Source organism: Marmota monax, unplaced genomic scaffold (genome assembly GCF_021218885.2).
Source record: "Marmota monax isolate L192 unplaced genomic scaffold, Marmota_monax_Labrador192_F-V1.1 WCK01_AAM20220418_F8-fsc00291, whole genome shotgun sequence".
NCBI lineage: Eukaryota > Metazoa > Chordata > Mammalia > Rodentia > Sciuridae > Marmota > Marmota monax.
In genome coordinates this window covers 498969-511352 of record NW_026693329.1, presented here as the reverse complement: position 1 = coordinate 511352, position 12384 = coordinate 498969, and the positions used below count along the sequence as shown (strand labels likewise).

General features: G+C 53.1%; 1 long non-coding RNA gene across 2 annotated transcripts; it reads right to left on the bottom strand.

The window, feature by feature from the left end:
* Window positions 1-1566: 1566 nt before the first annotated feature.
* LOC124101012 (uncharacterized) lies at window positions 1567-11850 on the bottom strand. Of its 2 annotated transcripts, none has more exons than XR_006854502.2 (4): window positions 11674-11850; window positions 9509-9630; window positions 8235-8313; window positions 1567-4201 (listed from the first exon to the last, which is right to left on the bottom strand). It is a non-coding gene; the product is annotated as an uncharacterized LOC124101012 (long non-coding RNA). The 2 variants fall into 2 exon arrangements; XR_006854503.2 differs by lacking the exon at window positions 11674-11850 and adding an exon at window positions 10825-10917.
* Between the last annotated feature and the right edge of the window lie 534 nt (window positions 11851-12384).

Below are 12384 nucleotides of genomic sequence, written 5' to 3'. Positions count from 1 at the left end.
CTGGGGAAGTGGCTCAAGCGGTAGCGCGCTCGCCTGGCATGCGTGTGGCCCGGGTTTGATCCTCAGTACCACATACCAACAAAGATGTTGTGTCCGCTGAAAAACTAAAAAATAAATATTAAAAAAAAAGTTTATTTTGACTTATGGTTTCGGAGGTACGGTTCATGGTTGCTTGGTCCTGTGGCTTTGATCCAGTAGGAACACACTATATCATGGGGGCAGTATGAGGCGGAGGAAATCTTTTTACCTCATAGTGGACAGGAAGTAGAGAGATAAGAAGGGGCAGGGAACCCAATATGCCTTCTAAGAGGCCAGGGATGTAGCTCAGTAGCAACGTGTTTGCCTCGCATACCTGAGGCCCTGGGTTCAATGCCTGGCACTACCATAAAAAAAAAAAAAAACCCACCACAAAACCCATATGCCCTTCAAGGGCACGACCCAATGACCTAACTTCCTCCCATTAGGCCCCACCTCCTAAAGTTTTCACCCCTCTCAATTGCACCAAAATTATAGCAGAGTGTGATGGTGCAGACCTGTAATCCCAGCAGCTTGGGAGGCTGAGGCAGGAGGATCACTAGTCAGCCTGGGCAACTTAATGAGATCTGTCTCAAAATAAAAAATAAAAAGGGCTGAAGATACAACTCACTAGTAGGATATCTCTGGTCTAATCCCCAGCACTACCAAAAAAATAAATAAATAAGATGCAAACTACAGTAATCAGTATATACTAAATATTGCAAAGGACATACTTTTTTTTAACCTTTATTTTATTTTTATGTGGTGCTGAGGATTGAACCCAGTACCTCGTGCATGCCAGGCGAGCACACTACCATCTTGAGCCACCCCCAGCCCCCTGCAAAGGACATACTTATTCTAAAAATTTATTTGTCACTTCTCTGATATTACATTTTAAGGGGCGGTTCTGTGTGTGTGTTTGCATTTTTTTTTTCTCCAACCTTGTCTGTGACTCTTCCCATTTTCTCAGCAGGAGGTCCAATCCCAATGGCAGGAGCCTGCCACTCTGATGGCGGTCACCCTTGGTCTGCATGGGCTGGGGAGCACAACCCTGCAGCACTGATGTGCCTTGCACATTTGACCCCAGGACAGATCGTTTTTAAACACCCTCACTCCTCTACTTGACAAAATCGTTCCACATTCACCCGCAGACCCTCCACCCCTGCCATCGTCCCAGTGCTCCCTCCTGCATCTGAAGGTCCTTGCTCACCGGCAGACTCTCTCAGGCCTTCCCCGACTTCCTGTATGGAGTTCAACCCTCCTCAACCCTCTCCTGGCACTGCCAGGATTCCCAGATGAGTTCTGTCTCTTCCCACTAAAGTGCCAACTCCACACGGGCAGGGAGGTTTGCATGTTTTGTTCCTGACCATTTCCCTGGTGGCCAGACCTTTTGTGCCGTATGGTAGGTGCCTGATAAAAAATATCCCTCCAATGAATGCATGAGTTGGGATTTGCACCCAGGTAGTTTGAATCAGAGCAAGCACACACACAAAAAAACCCACCTTGACCAAAAACCAAACCCACTGAACTGCTAGCCAGACTTGAGCCTTTTAAACATGCATTTTTATTTGTGGTGGAGAAATTTTGAACACACACAATTGGCAACACAGTATAACCCGTCACCCTGTCGCAACAGTTGCTGACCCATGATCGATGTTGCTCCATGTGTACCTTCACCCACTTCTTGGGCTATTGAGTGTTTATAAAATTACTCTTAAATGGAGCAGTTTAGCAAAACAACAGAATCTGTGGATCAGGAGTCCAGGTCCCACTTACTGGGGGCTCTGGCTTGGGGGGTCTCTCCCAAGAGATCACCGTCTTTCCTAGCCTAGTCTCAGGAGAGACCTCCCACCACTTCTATTCTCTAGAAGAGTCACTAGACCTGGTCTACCTACCAGGTGAGCGATTGAGCAGAGAATGTGAATACCAGGAGCCATTTTAGCAGCTGTCCACGGCGCGTAACCATGTTGACTCACGGACAGATGCCTGCAAGGGAATGTTTCTCGCAGCCATGTTGTGAGACAGAGGTCTTTTGTGCACACCTCCTCAGCCTGGCCTTGATTTGGGGCTACTCTGCACACTGAGAGTGTCCCGACTTGGCCTTGCAGGGTCCCTCCACTTCTCTCAGGATTTGTAGAGGAGGTTATCTCAGCTCCTGAGAATGATAGTCTGTAAAGAGCCCCTGAACTCTGTCCCACGTATTCTTGGTAGTTCTTCACAGCACCCTTGGTGGGGTTGAGCTGCAGGTACCTAGAACAGTGACCAACTCCATGAGGTCCCCTCAGGTGCTTCCTGGCTCTTCTCTAGCCACAGTGGCCAGCTTCCAAGACGACTCCAGGGGGGCCTCACTTCCTGTGGAACCCCCCCCCAATGCTGCATCCAGGCCCGTCTGTTCATCCAGGGGAATGAGGCGGAGGTGACAGTTGGAGATTCCTGAAACCAATTCTTCCTCCATCTGGTGGATCTCTCGCCCTGGGGGAAGCCAGCGGCTGGGCTTGGAGGCCATCAAGCATCTCTGTGGAGAGGATCTGAGGCCTCCTGCCAACCCCTGCCCCCGGGCGAGTCTTCAGATGACACTGCTCCCCACCAAGCAGCCCACCCTGGATTCCTGACTCCAGGCAACTTCAAGGAGTGATGTGAGGCAGCCTTTTCTCTGATCTGCCAGGTCATGGGGTGATGTAGCACAGAGCAGTATGTCCTCCTCCTGCTGACAGAGAGCACCCCCAAAATACCCCAAGCCCTGGTCTCAGCTCTACTTTGGGGGGAGCTAAAACCAACACAGGTCCGGCAGTGGGTGGGTTCGTCAGGCCTCTGTCGCTGGGAAGAGTACTTGAGATAACAGCTGGAGAGGAGGAGAGGGTTTCAGGTGTGGTTGGTTGTCTGCTGCTTTGGGGCAACAACTCAGTGGGGGGCAGGTTTCTCCTCTCAGGGCAGTCGGGAAGCTGAGCGATCACCAAGAAGGGGCAGGGTCCAGGAGCCCCTCAAGGGACGCACCCCAGTAGCCTGTCTTTCCACTAGGCTTCTCCTCCTGACAGTTCTACACTGACCAATGGCCCAATGACCAAGCATTTGGCACACGTGCCTTTGGGATCACTGAAGACCCTAACCATGACACAGAGAAACCTTCAGGGCCTGCTGGTGCCCATCAGCGGGAGCCTGGATACACGGTGGAGCAGGAATTTCCCTGAATCCCGGACGGACGGCAGTGAACAGGCCCCGGTGCCTTGATCCACACAAAGAGGTCCCCAGAGGAACACGGGGTAGAGCAAGGTTAGACCGTGCTGGGCAGCACGTGGGAGATCGTCCTCAGGGCGACACGCGGGGTCGTGGCGTGTGAAGTGGTCAAGTGTGGACGTGTCCGCAGGACTGGCCAGTGCCAGAATCAGGAGTGGTCCAGAGGGACGCGGGTGGGGCTGGAGGGGTGCACAGGGGCCACCGCTGGAGTGCATTTCTTTGTAAAGAAGGGAAACAAATGGGAAGGTAAATTTTGCTGCTGATGGGCTGGGTCTGTGGCTTGCCAAGCATGCACCAAATCCTGAGCTCCATCCCCAGCATCAGGGGGGAGAAAAGTGTTTCCATTTCAGAAGTCTGGCCTCCTTCTCGCCCTTATATTCAGAACCACGAAGTCCCACGTATCCTAATAGCTTCCCCTGTTTCCTTCAAGCAGGGCGAGCAGTTTCTGCTACTGACCCCCTGGCAAGCTCAGAGCAGAGGCCCACATGAGCCAAGGTTGAGCATTTCCAAAAAAATGCTCCCTAGGCTTGTGACCAAAGTGAAGGACAAGTGGGTGACACTCGCAGAGGCAGGGATCACTTCAGCCAGAGCCCATGGCCTCTGCCTACCCTGCACTTGCTATTGGCACAGCTCTCCAAGGGCATTAGTTACAACAGGTCCCCCGAAGTGGGTCACAGCGATTATCCCGCTTTTAGGGGTAATAATGATGATCATTATCCTAATGCAGCCACGGGTTCATATTTAGTGTTCTGCTGTTCTTGGAACTGCTTGGACACTCGGCAGGCCCCCATCCAGACGAAGCTGGGGCTCAGCTTCTATTCACTCGGAGCTGAGATTCAGAGAGGACCAGGTCACACTGGCTGTCGGTGGTGGAGACCGCAGTGACTCAGGGTACCCATGTTATTTTAGCCAGCTTTTCTCGCTCCTGTGACTAAAGGGCCAACTAGAAAAACTGTAGAGGAGGAAAGGTTTATTTAGGGCTCACGGTTTCAGAGGACTCAGTCCATGGAAGGCCGGCTCCATTCCTCGGGGCTCAAGGTAAGGCTGAACATCATGGCAGAAGAGTGTGGTGGAGGGAAGCGGCTCACATATTGATCAGAAAGCAGAGGGACCCCACTCTCCAGATTACAACTATGTACCCCAAAGCCACGTCCCCAGTGAACCACCTCCTCCAGCCACACCCCACCTACCTCCAGTGACCACCCAGTTAATCCCATCAGGAATGGATTCACTGATTGGGTCAAGGCTGTGACCCTATCATTTCTCCACTGAACCCCCTTGCGTCATCTCACACGTGAGCTTTTGGGGGACCCCACATCTAAACCATAACACATGTGGAGAGGACACCCTCCTACCCCCACATTTCACCCCAAAGGAATGTGAGGTGGCTTTGGGGGAGGTGACAAGTTCTTTCTACTCAGCATACGGTGGGGTCGGGCGTCATTTCCCTCTGCCCAGCCTCTGATGTCAGCACCCTATACTGTCCCCTTCCTTCAAGAATATCTCCCCCCCCCCATGTGATCTGGGGAGGGCCAATAGGGGGCGGCCAGTCAAAAGGGGAACATGAAGACATTATTTCTATAAAGAACACGAGGAATCATCAATCCAGAGTGTGTAATTAGAAGCAGAAAACAAAACAAAATAAATGAGAGGGGGGGGGGGGAGAGAGATTGATTCTGAGCATCACAGTGGACGCTCAGATAAATTCAAGTCTACAGGATAACGAAGAAGACCGTGCAGGCTTCCTGCAATAAATCAAGCTGGCAGTGGCTCAAATTGAGAACCCAATGGGTGGGGACCAGCGAAACTCTTCTGATTATATTCCCTGCAGTTTGAAGAGAGGAGAACTATTCAGGGAAGAAGAATAAGAATGCTGTGAGCACTTTGAAGGACCGCTCTGGAGAAACTGTTAGAGGGGACAGTCTTCTCACCAGGTGCAGAGGAAACCGGACCTCACTCAGACCCTCCTGGCCCCTCCAGAAGGTGCACGCGCTCACCCACAGGTCCCACTGCTAGGCAGCCCTGGAGACTTGGACACAGGAAGTATGATGCTGGCCACTGTGTCCCCTGCCACCACCCTGTTACCCTGGCTCGCTCTTTCCAGCCTGCCCACTACTGTGGATGTTAAGATGAGTCTTCCCCAACCAACCTGATGAGGAGAGATGCAGGATCATCCCTAGGGTAGGGAGAGAAGCAGCCCGCTTGGGGTCCACAGTTGGGAGGTCTGGGTGTGGCCTCATGCTGTTCTAATCCCCCTCCCCTGGGGCACAGCCGGGGCATCCTCCTATCCCAAATGCTCTGTCCCCCCTGGGGAATAAGCCCCAGAATAAGCCCTTCGAAAGAGATCACAAACTCTGTAACCACCCGGAGAGGAGAACAACACATTTCTTTACCTTTCCCACATGTAGGCTGGGGGAAACGGAGGGCAGAAAGGGGCTCATCTTGAAAAGGCCCTGAGAACGTGCAGGTCAGTTCACTACCGACAGTCACACGTCTGGCAAAGCCACCAATCAAGCCCTTCTTCCCCAGTACTTGGCGGGGACGGGGGAGGTCCACACACTAACACCCTCAATGTCACTAGAGCCCAGGGTGCCTCTCCTCTGCAGGTTGAAAGGAGAGTGAAGGACAGAAGTGACCCCAGTTAAAGAGGAAACATGCAACACCCTCCTGGAACTGTTGAGGACTCCAAAAAGTGAGCTGTTAACAGAGAGCCCAGCAATTCCATACCTGAGTGTGGACACAAAAGAACTGGAGGAGGAGATTCACACAGAAGCTGGTATACAAATGTCCACGGTAGCTCTATTCATCATGGCCAAAGAGGGCAAGCAGCCCAAGAGCCCGCGGAGGGATGAGGGATAACCACGGGTACCATTCGGACAGAAAGAGGGACGCACTGGCACGGGCGACCACATGGCGAGTCTTGAACAAACACACTGTGCCGAGAAGTCACAAGTCATGTGATTCTATTTACACCAAGAGCCCAGAATAGGTGAACACACAAAGACCAAGGTAGACAGGTGGCTACCTTGGTGGGGGGCGGGGGTGTGTGTGGGGGTGGTGGTGTGTGTGAGGCTAATGCAAATGGGGTCCCCTGGAGGTGATGAAAATGTTTTGGAACTATGTGGGGTTGGGGAGGTGGGTGAGGGGTTGTGCAATATTGTGATGTTGCTGGATCCCACTGAACTGTTCACTTTCCATGGCTCATTTTGGGTCAGATGAATTGTATCTCAATTTGTAAAAAAGAACCAAGACAGCAAATGATTGGCATCCACAGCCATCTGCAGAGCTCATTACAGACCAGAGCGCACGCAGGGTGGTGGGGGGGCATTCAAAATCCTCAGAGCTGGCCCCCCCCAAAGCCAGTCTTTTATGGTTGGGGAGGACCAGGGCGGGAGGGGTCCTGTGGGGGAGGGCTGTGAGGCTCAGGGCTTGGGCATTAAGAATGCCTAAGTATGGGGCTGGGGTTGTGGCTCAGCGGTAGAGTGCTCGCCTGGCATGCACGAGGCACTGGGTTCGATCCTCAGCACCACATAAAGTAAAATAGATATTGTGTCCACCTAAAAAACTTAAAAAATAAATATTAAAAAAAAAAAGAATTGCAAATTTTCTCCCCTCCTGGGTCAGGAGGCTTTGCAGGCCAAATAGCAAGCAAGGTGAAGTCGATAGGTAGAGAGCTTTGCTTTCAGCCAGACCCAGGTCCAAACCTTCTGCTGACTGATGTCACGGGGGGGGGGGGGGGGGGGGGGGTCCCATGCCTCCCGAACCCCCCCTTTCCTCACTGGCGAAATAGAGCCAGGGGTTCCCACTGGGCGGGAGTGTGAATGAAGCAAACACAGGAAGCACCCGAGGTCTGGCAGCGGGCCGGGGAGGGCAGGTGTTGACTGGTCTGCCTGCCTTGGATTATTTATCAGGAGCAGCCGGAAAACAAGGCCCAAGTGCCCAGAATAGCAATGGAGCCAGGCCATCCAAACAGATGTTTTAAAAATATGACGGGGGAAAAATCGACGTCCTTGTGTTCAGTCTGGACCTCTCGGGGGTATTGATGAGGACACAACTGGCATCACCGAGCGGTGAGGAGCTGGAGGGTGCCTGCAGCTGGCCTTGTCCCTCGGTGACCCCCCCTCCCTCCCTGCACGCCCATCAGCCCCGAGGGCCAGGCACGTGGCCTCCCATCTCTGTGCTTCAGGGCAATTTGGCAGTGGCTGCTTTTCAATTAACACTGCAGACTCTCGAAATGGGGCTTGGGGGAAAGAGGCGGGTGGCAGAGGAGAAAAATAAATAAGACTGGCACATTGGCAAATGGGAGAAGCCACCTGCTTCACCGCACAGGAAACTTAAAGGGCCCTGAGCCGAGAGCAAGAGAGGGTGGGCTGCCGCATGTGACACTCTGTGCGTTCCTCACCCAAGGTGCCCTTGACCTGGGGCTCTGTTCCCCAATCCCTGCTGCAGGAGGCTGGCTGTGCTGAGCCTCTCGGCTCCAGGGCTCTCCCTGGGAAGGGGGAGACAGGATGCATTGAGGATGGGTTGCCCCCGGCCCTCTCCGTGCCAGGCTGGGGGCTGGCAGTCCTATGCCATCCCCTGCTAAGGTGGCCTCCTCTCTGGACTGTACAAGACTGGGTTCTGCCATCTGCTCCCTCCTTACCCCTCAGGCCTAGGGTTGTTGCCAGCCCCTGGGGCAAGGGCTCACAAAGCTGTGTCTTATCCACGTCCCTTGATGGTGCGCCCCGGGGCATCCTTCAGGTAGTGCCTGGTTTTTGTGCCTGGCTTCTTCTGCCAAGACACTAAGGCGTCTACCCCCAATAGTCCCCAAGTGCATGGCAATCGACAGCCAGGCAGTTCCAGATCTGTCCCTCACCAGGCACAAAGTCTTCAAAGAAAAGACTAATAAGTGACCTTAGAATAGACACTGGGACTGGAGCCGACATCTGTTGGGGACTTTAGGGCAGCTGACACATTGCATTTGTGGCCTTAATTTTCCCAGTTACCTGAGAAGTGGGCACCTTCATTTCCATCTTCCACATGAAGAGACCTCGGGTATGAGGGGCTGCAGGACTTGCTCAGGGTCTGGAAGGCAGGAAGCATTATTTCTGGGCTTGGATCTCCATCCCAAACCCTGACACCCTGGGTTTGTGATGGCCGTACCCACAACGAGGTTCCATCTGATGAGAACACGGTGCGGATGTCCCCGAGGGGTCTGCGCCTGACCAGGCAGGAGCACCTGCGTGAGACGCTGAGAGCCCCACTTGAGGCCTGCTTTCTAGGTGACCCTTTCTGGGGTGTTAGGGTTTGGATCTGAAATCTTCCCCAACTCTCTTGTGTCGGGGCTTTTAGGCAACAATTGGATCATGAGGGCTCTGAGCCTATCAGTGGATTAATCCATTTGGTGGATTAATGCTCATCTGGGGTCTAGAGCAATCGAGTTGGCCAACCATGGTCTGAAACCTCATAAAACATGAGCCAAGATAAACCTTTCCTCCTCTGACTTGTTCCTGTCAGGCATTTCACAGTGATGGAAAGCTGACCAGCCCATGGGACATGCCATGTGGAGTCCCGGGCCAGGGAAGGTTCCCCGGTGGGCTCCCAGGGTCTCATGGGTACAATGAGCCTCGGCAGATCTGGGTTTCCTGGTTCCCTTCCAGGCCTGGAGAGCTGTCTGACAGGCACCTACCTGTCCTGGTGACGTAACCCCCCGGATGGTGTCCCAGGAGGCTTTGTGCCCAGTCTCAACTCAGAGCTAAACCAGGCCCTGGTGTGTCTGGTAACCTTTGGTGTCCTCGGGGACAGGCTGTGCTGAGGAAGGCCCAGAGGGAGGATTACACGGCTCATACGCGATTGCCAAACCCATCTTGGGGAGTAAGAGAGAAAAAGCAAAACAAACACAGCCGCGTCTACCTCTCCCTGGTGCTGCTCCTGATGTCGAAAGGCTTTCCTGAAATAGCTTGGTCCCAGATCCCATGGAAAGTCCCCGAGGGGCAAAGGGCATGCACATACCTGTGCCTGGTGGAACAGGTGCCCTTTCCTGCCTTCCCACCCTCCATCCCCAGATCTTCGCGGGCACTGAGGGAAAGAGCCAACTTGGCAGGGCTGACCTGTTTTTCCGGGAATTGGGAGGGTCTTGCGTAAAAGGAGAAAGTTACGATTAATATGGACACTGTCATGAAAGAAAGCATGAGGGACAGCAGAACTCAGCTCTGCCTCTTGCTTCCTGTGTGACTTGGGTCGATGATATCACTTTAACTAGCCAAGACTGTTTTCTCACCTGTAAAGTGGGCACACGCTCCATCCCGGCCACAGGGTTCCTGCGAATGTCTTTCTGACAGTCTCCAAGCACGGGGGGTTCGGCATGTGGAGCAAGGTCAGAACATGTCCCTTCTCTCTCTCCTGGAGGTGACATCACAAGAAAGGGGACCAGTGAGCTTTACTATCTCATTTGTTAATGGGGTGTGTGCTTTATGACCAAGGGCTCCTGAGGCTGGCCTGCCCCCCCAAGTGAGCCCATCAGAGTTTCTGAGGTGTATGGTTGTGGGGGGGGTCACTCATGATACACTAGCACCTAGACCTACAAAGGGGCTTCAGGCCTCAGGTCCAACTTGGAGACCCAGAATGGTCAAGGAAGTGTCCACAGTCAGAAGTGGGGCTGGAATTCAGGCTTCCTGCTCTCTGGTCCCCAACAATCCTTCCCCTGCATCACCTTCGTGGTCTCCCCAAAATCCATGGGCATCCTACACCCAACGTCCAGGGGTAATCAGCAGAGTCTCACGTGGACCCCTGATTCTGGGGCCTCTGCTGTCCTCGCTAGGCTGATTCTTCCCCCGTGACGGTGTTACCACGTGGTGAAAGGGACTTTGCAGATTTGATTAAGCTCAGGAGCCTTGGGGAGAGGGTCCTGGGTTTTCCGGGGGGGGGGGCGTATTATCATGAGCATCCTTATAAGAGGGGGGCAGGAGACTCAGAGTCGGAAAAGATGAGAGGATGGAAGCAGAAGGGGGAGGGGTTGGGGAGGGGGAGGGGCAGGGGAGGGGAGGGGGAGAGGGAGAGGAGAAGTTTGAAGATCCTCTGCTAAGGGCTTTGAGGTGGAGGAAGGGATGCAGGAGGCCACCAGAAGACAGAGAAGGTGCGGTGTGGGATTGTCCCCTGGAGCCACTGGGAGCAGCACCGTCCTGCCCATCCATTTGGACCTCTGGCCTTTGGATCTGAAGAGTGAATATCTGTTGCTTTAAGCTGCTCAGTTTGTGGGCATTGTCCCAGCAGCAGCAGGACACTAAAGCCTTTAATTTTTTTTTAAAAAAGAATTAGCAAACTAGGATCTGTGTGTCCCATCTTGCCCCTTTGCCTGTTCTTGTAAATAAAGTTTTATTTACATCTGCAAAGTCCCTTTCACCACGTGGTCACACCGTCATGGTACTCAAGGACCTCCCGTTCTCTTCTCCCCACACTCTGATGTCCCCTGCACCCTGTGGCCCCTGATCCCTTGTCACAGCAGAGTGTTGGTCAGGCAGCCCCAGGGCATTTCCTGTCACAACCACACCCCCACTCCCAGGCGCAGGCCCCAGAGGTCGGGTTGTGCTCTCTGACCTTGTCTCTCTTGGTCACCATTGCCACAGTCTGGCTGGGCACAATTCAGGAGCCACTTGTCAAGCAGAAACGAACTTTATTTTTAGAACACACACCCGGCACCACACAGCTCTTCAGGAATTCCCTCAGAGCCCAACTGCCACCACCGGCTTCCCCCAAGCCTCTCTACCTCCCCCCCTCCTGCTCTTGAGGCCGATTGGCTAGGTCATGTGGGCGGAGCCAAAAAAGTCCCCCAATGAGCAGCTCCGTGGTCTGAAAGGGCGGGGAAACAGCCCAATGAGCATCACCACAGAGGAGCCAATCAGCTGGCAGCTGGAAGTTTGCTGGGGCCCCTTCAGCTGTGGCTCTCAACACACCATGACTGGCCCCTGAAGTGGACTCCGGCCTGAGATGGGCCAGCCAGATTTTTTTTTTTTTCTAAGGGAAAAGTGGATTTGGGCCCAGCAGAGATACTGGGGCCTTGTGTCTGTGATCCTGCCACCCTGGGTGCTATGGCCACCATGTTAAGGAGAAAGACCAACGGGAAGGAGCAGAGGACAGGAAGGGACCCAGGAAGTCCTCCAGGGAGGCCTAGTGAAATGCCCGGGGAAGACAGGGAGACTGAGAGGGACCCAGGGTTTGTGTGTTGAAATCTTAGCCCCAGCTGGTGGCACTCTTGGGAAATGGTGGAAATTTTAAAAGGTGGGGCCTAGCTGAAGGAAGTAGGTCACAGGGGTCATACCCTGGAAGGGTATATTTTGTCCCTGACCTCCACCCTCCCCTGACCCACCCCCTCTCTCGTATTCCTGGCTGCTACAAGGTGAGCGGCTTTCCTCTGCCAAACGCTTCCACCATAATGTTCTGCCTTACCATAGGCCTAAAAGCAGCAATGGCGCCCGTTGACCATGGATGGAAACCTCTGGAACTGGGAGCTCAAACCAACATTTCCTCCTTCAGATGTTTTCCTCCGGTATTTTGTCACAGTCATGAAAAACTGACTAACACACAAAGTGAGAGACAGGGACACGCAGGAGAGAGAGAGAGAGAGAGAGAGAGAGAGAGAGAGAGAGAGAGAGAAGAGGAGAGAGAGAGAGTGAGAGACAGACAGACATGCATGGACCAGAGAAAGGAAAAGGACACAGAGAAAGACAAAGGAAGACCCAGAGAGACCAAAAGAGTCACACACAGAGGCAGAGAGCAGGAGAGGGGAGAGAGTTAACAATACAGAGAACCAGAGGGATACAGAGATGCAGACACCCAACACACACACACACACACACACACACACACACACACACACAGAAACAGGAGGGGTGGAAAACAGGGGAAAAAAAGCAACTTGAGATTTATAAAGATAGCCTGGAAAGTTTCCATATACCTTTGACCACTTTTCTTAGCATACCTCTTAAAGCTAGTAAGTTCACATTGCTAAAATACTATTTGCTAAACTAATGTTTGAATTTTACCAGGCTTTCTGCCGCTGCAGGACTTGGCAAACTCTGTCTGTAAATATTCTCAGCTTGGGAAGTCATGCCATCTTTGCTGCAGTCACGCGACATGCTGTTATAGCTCCAAGATGAT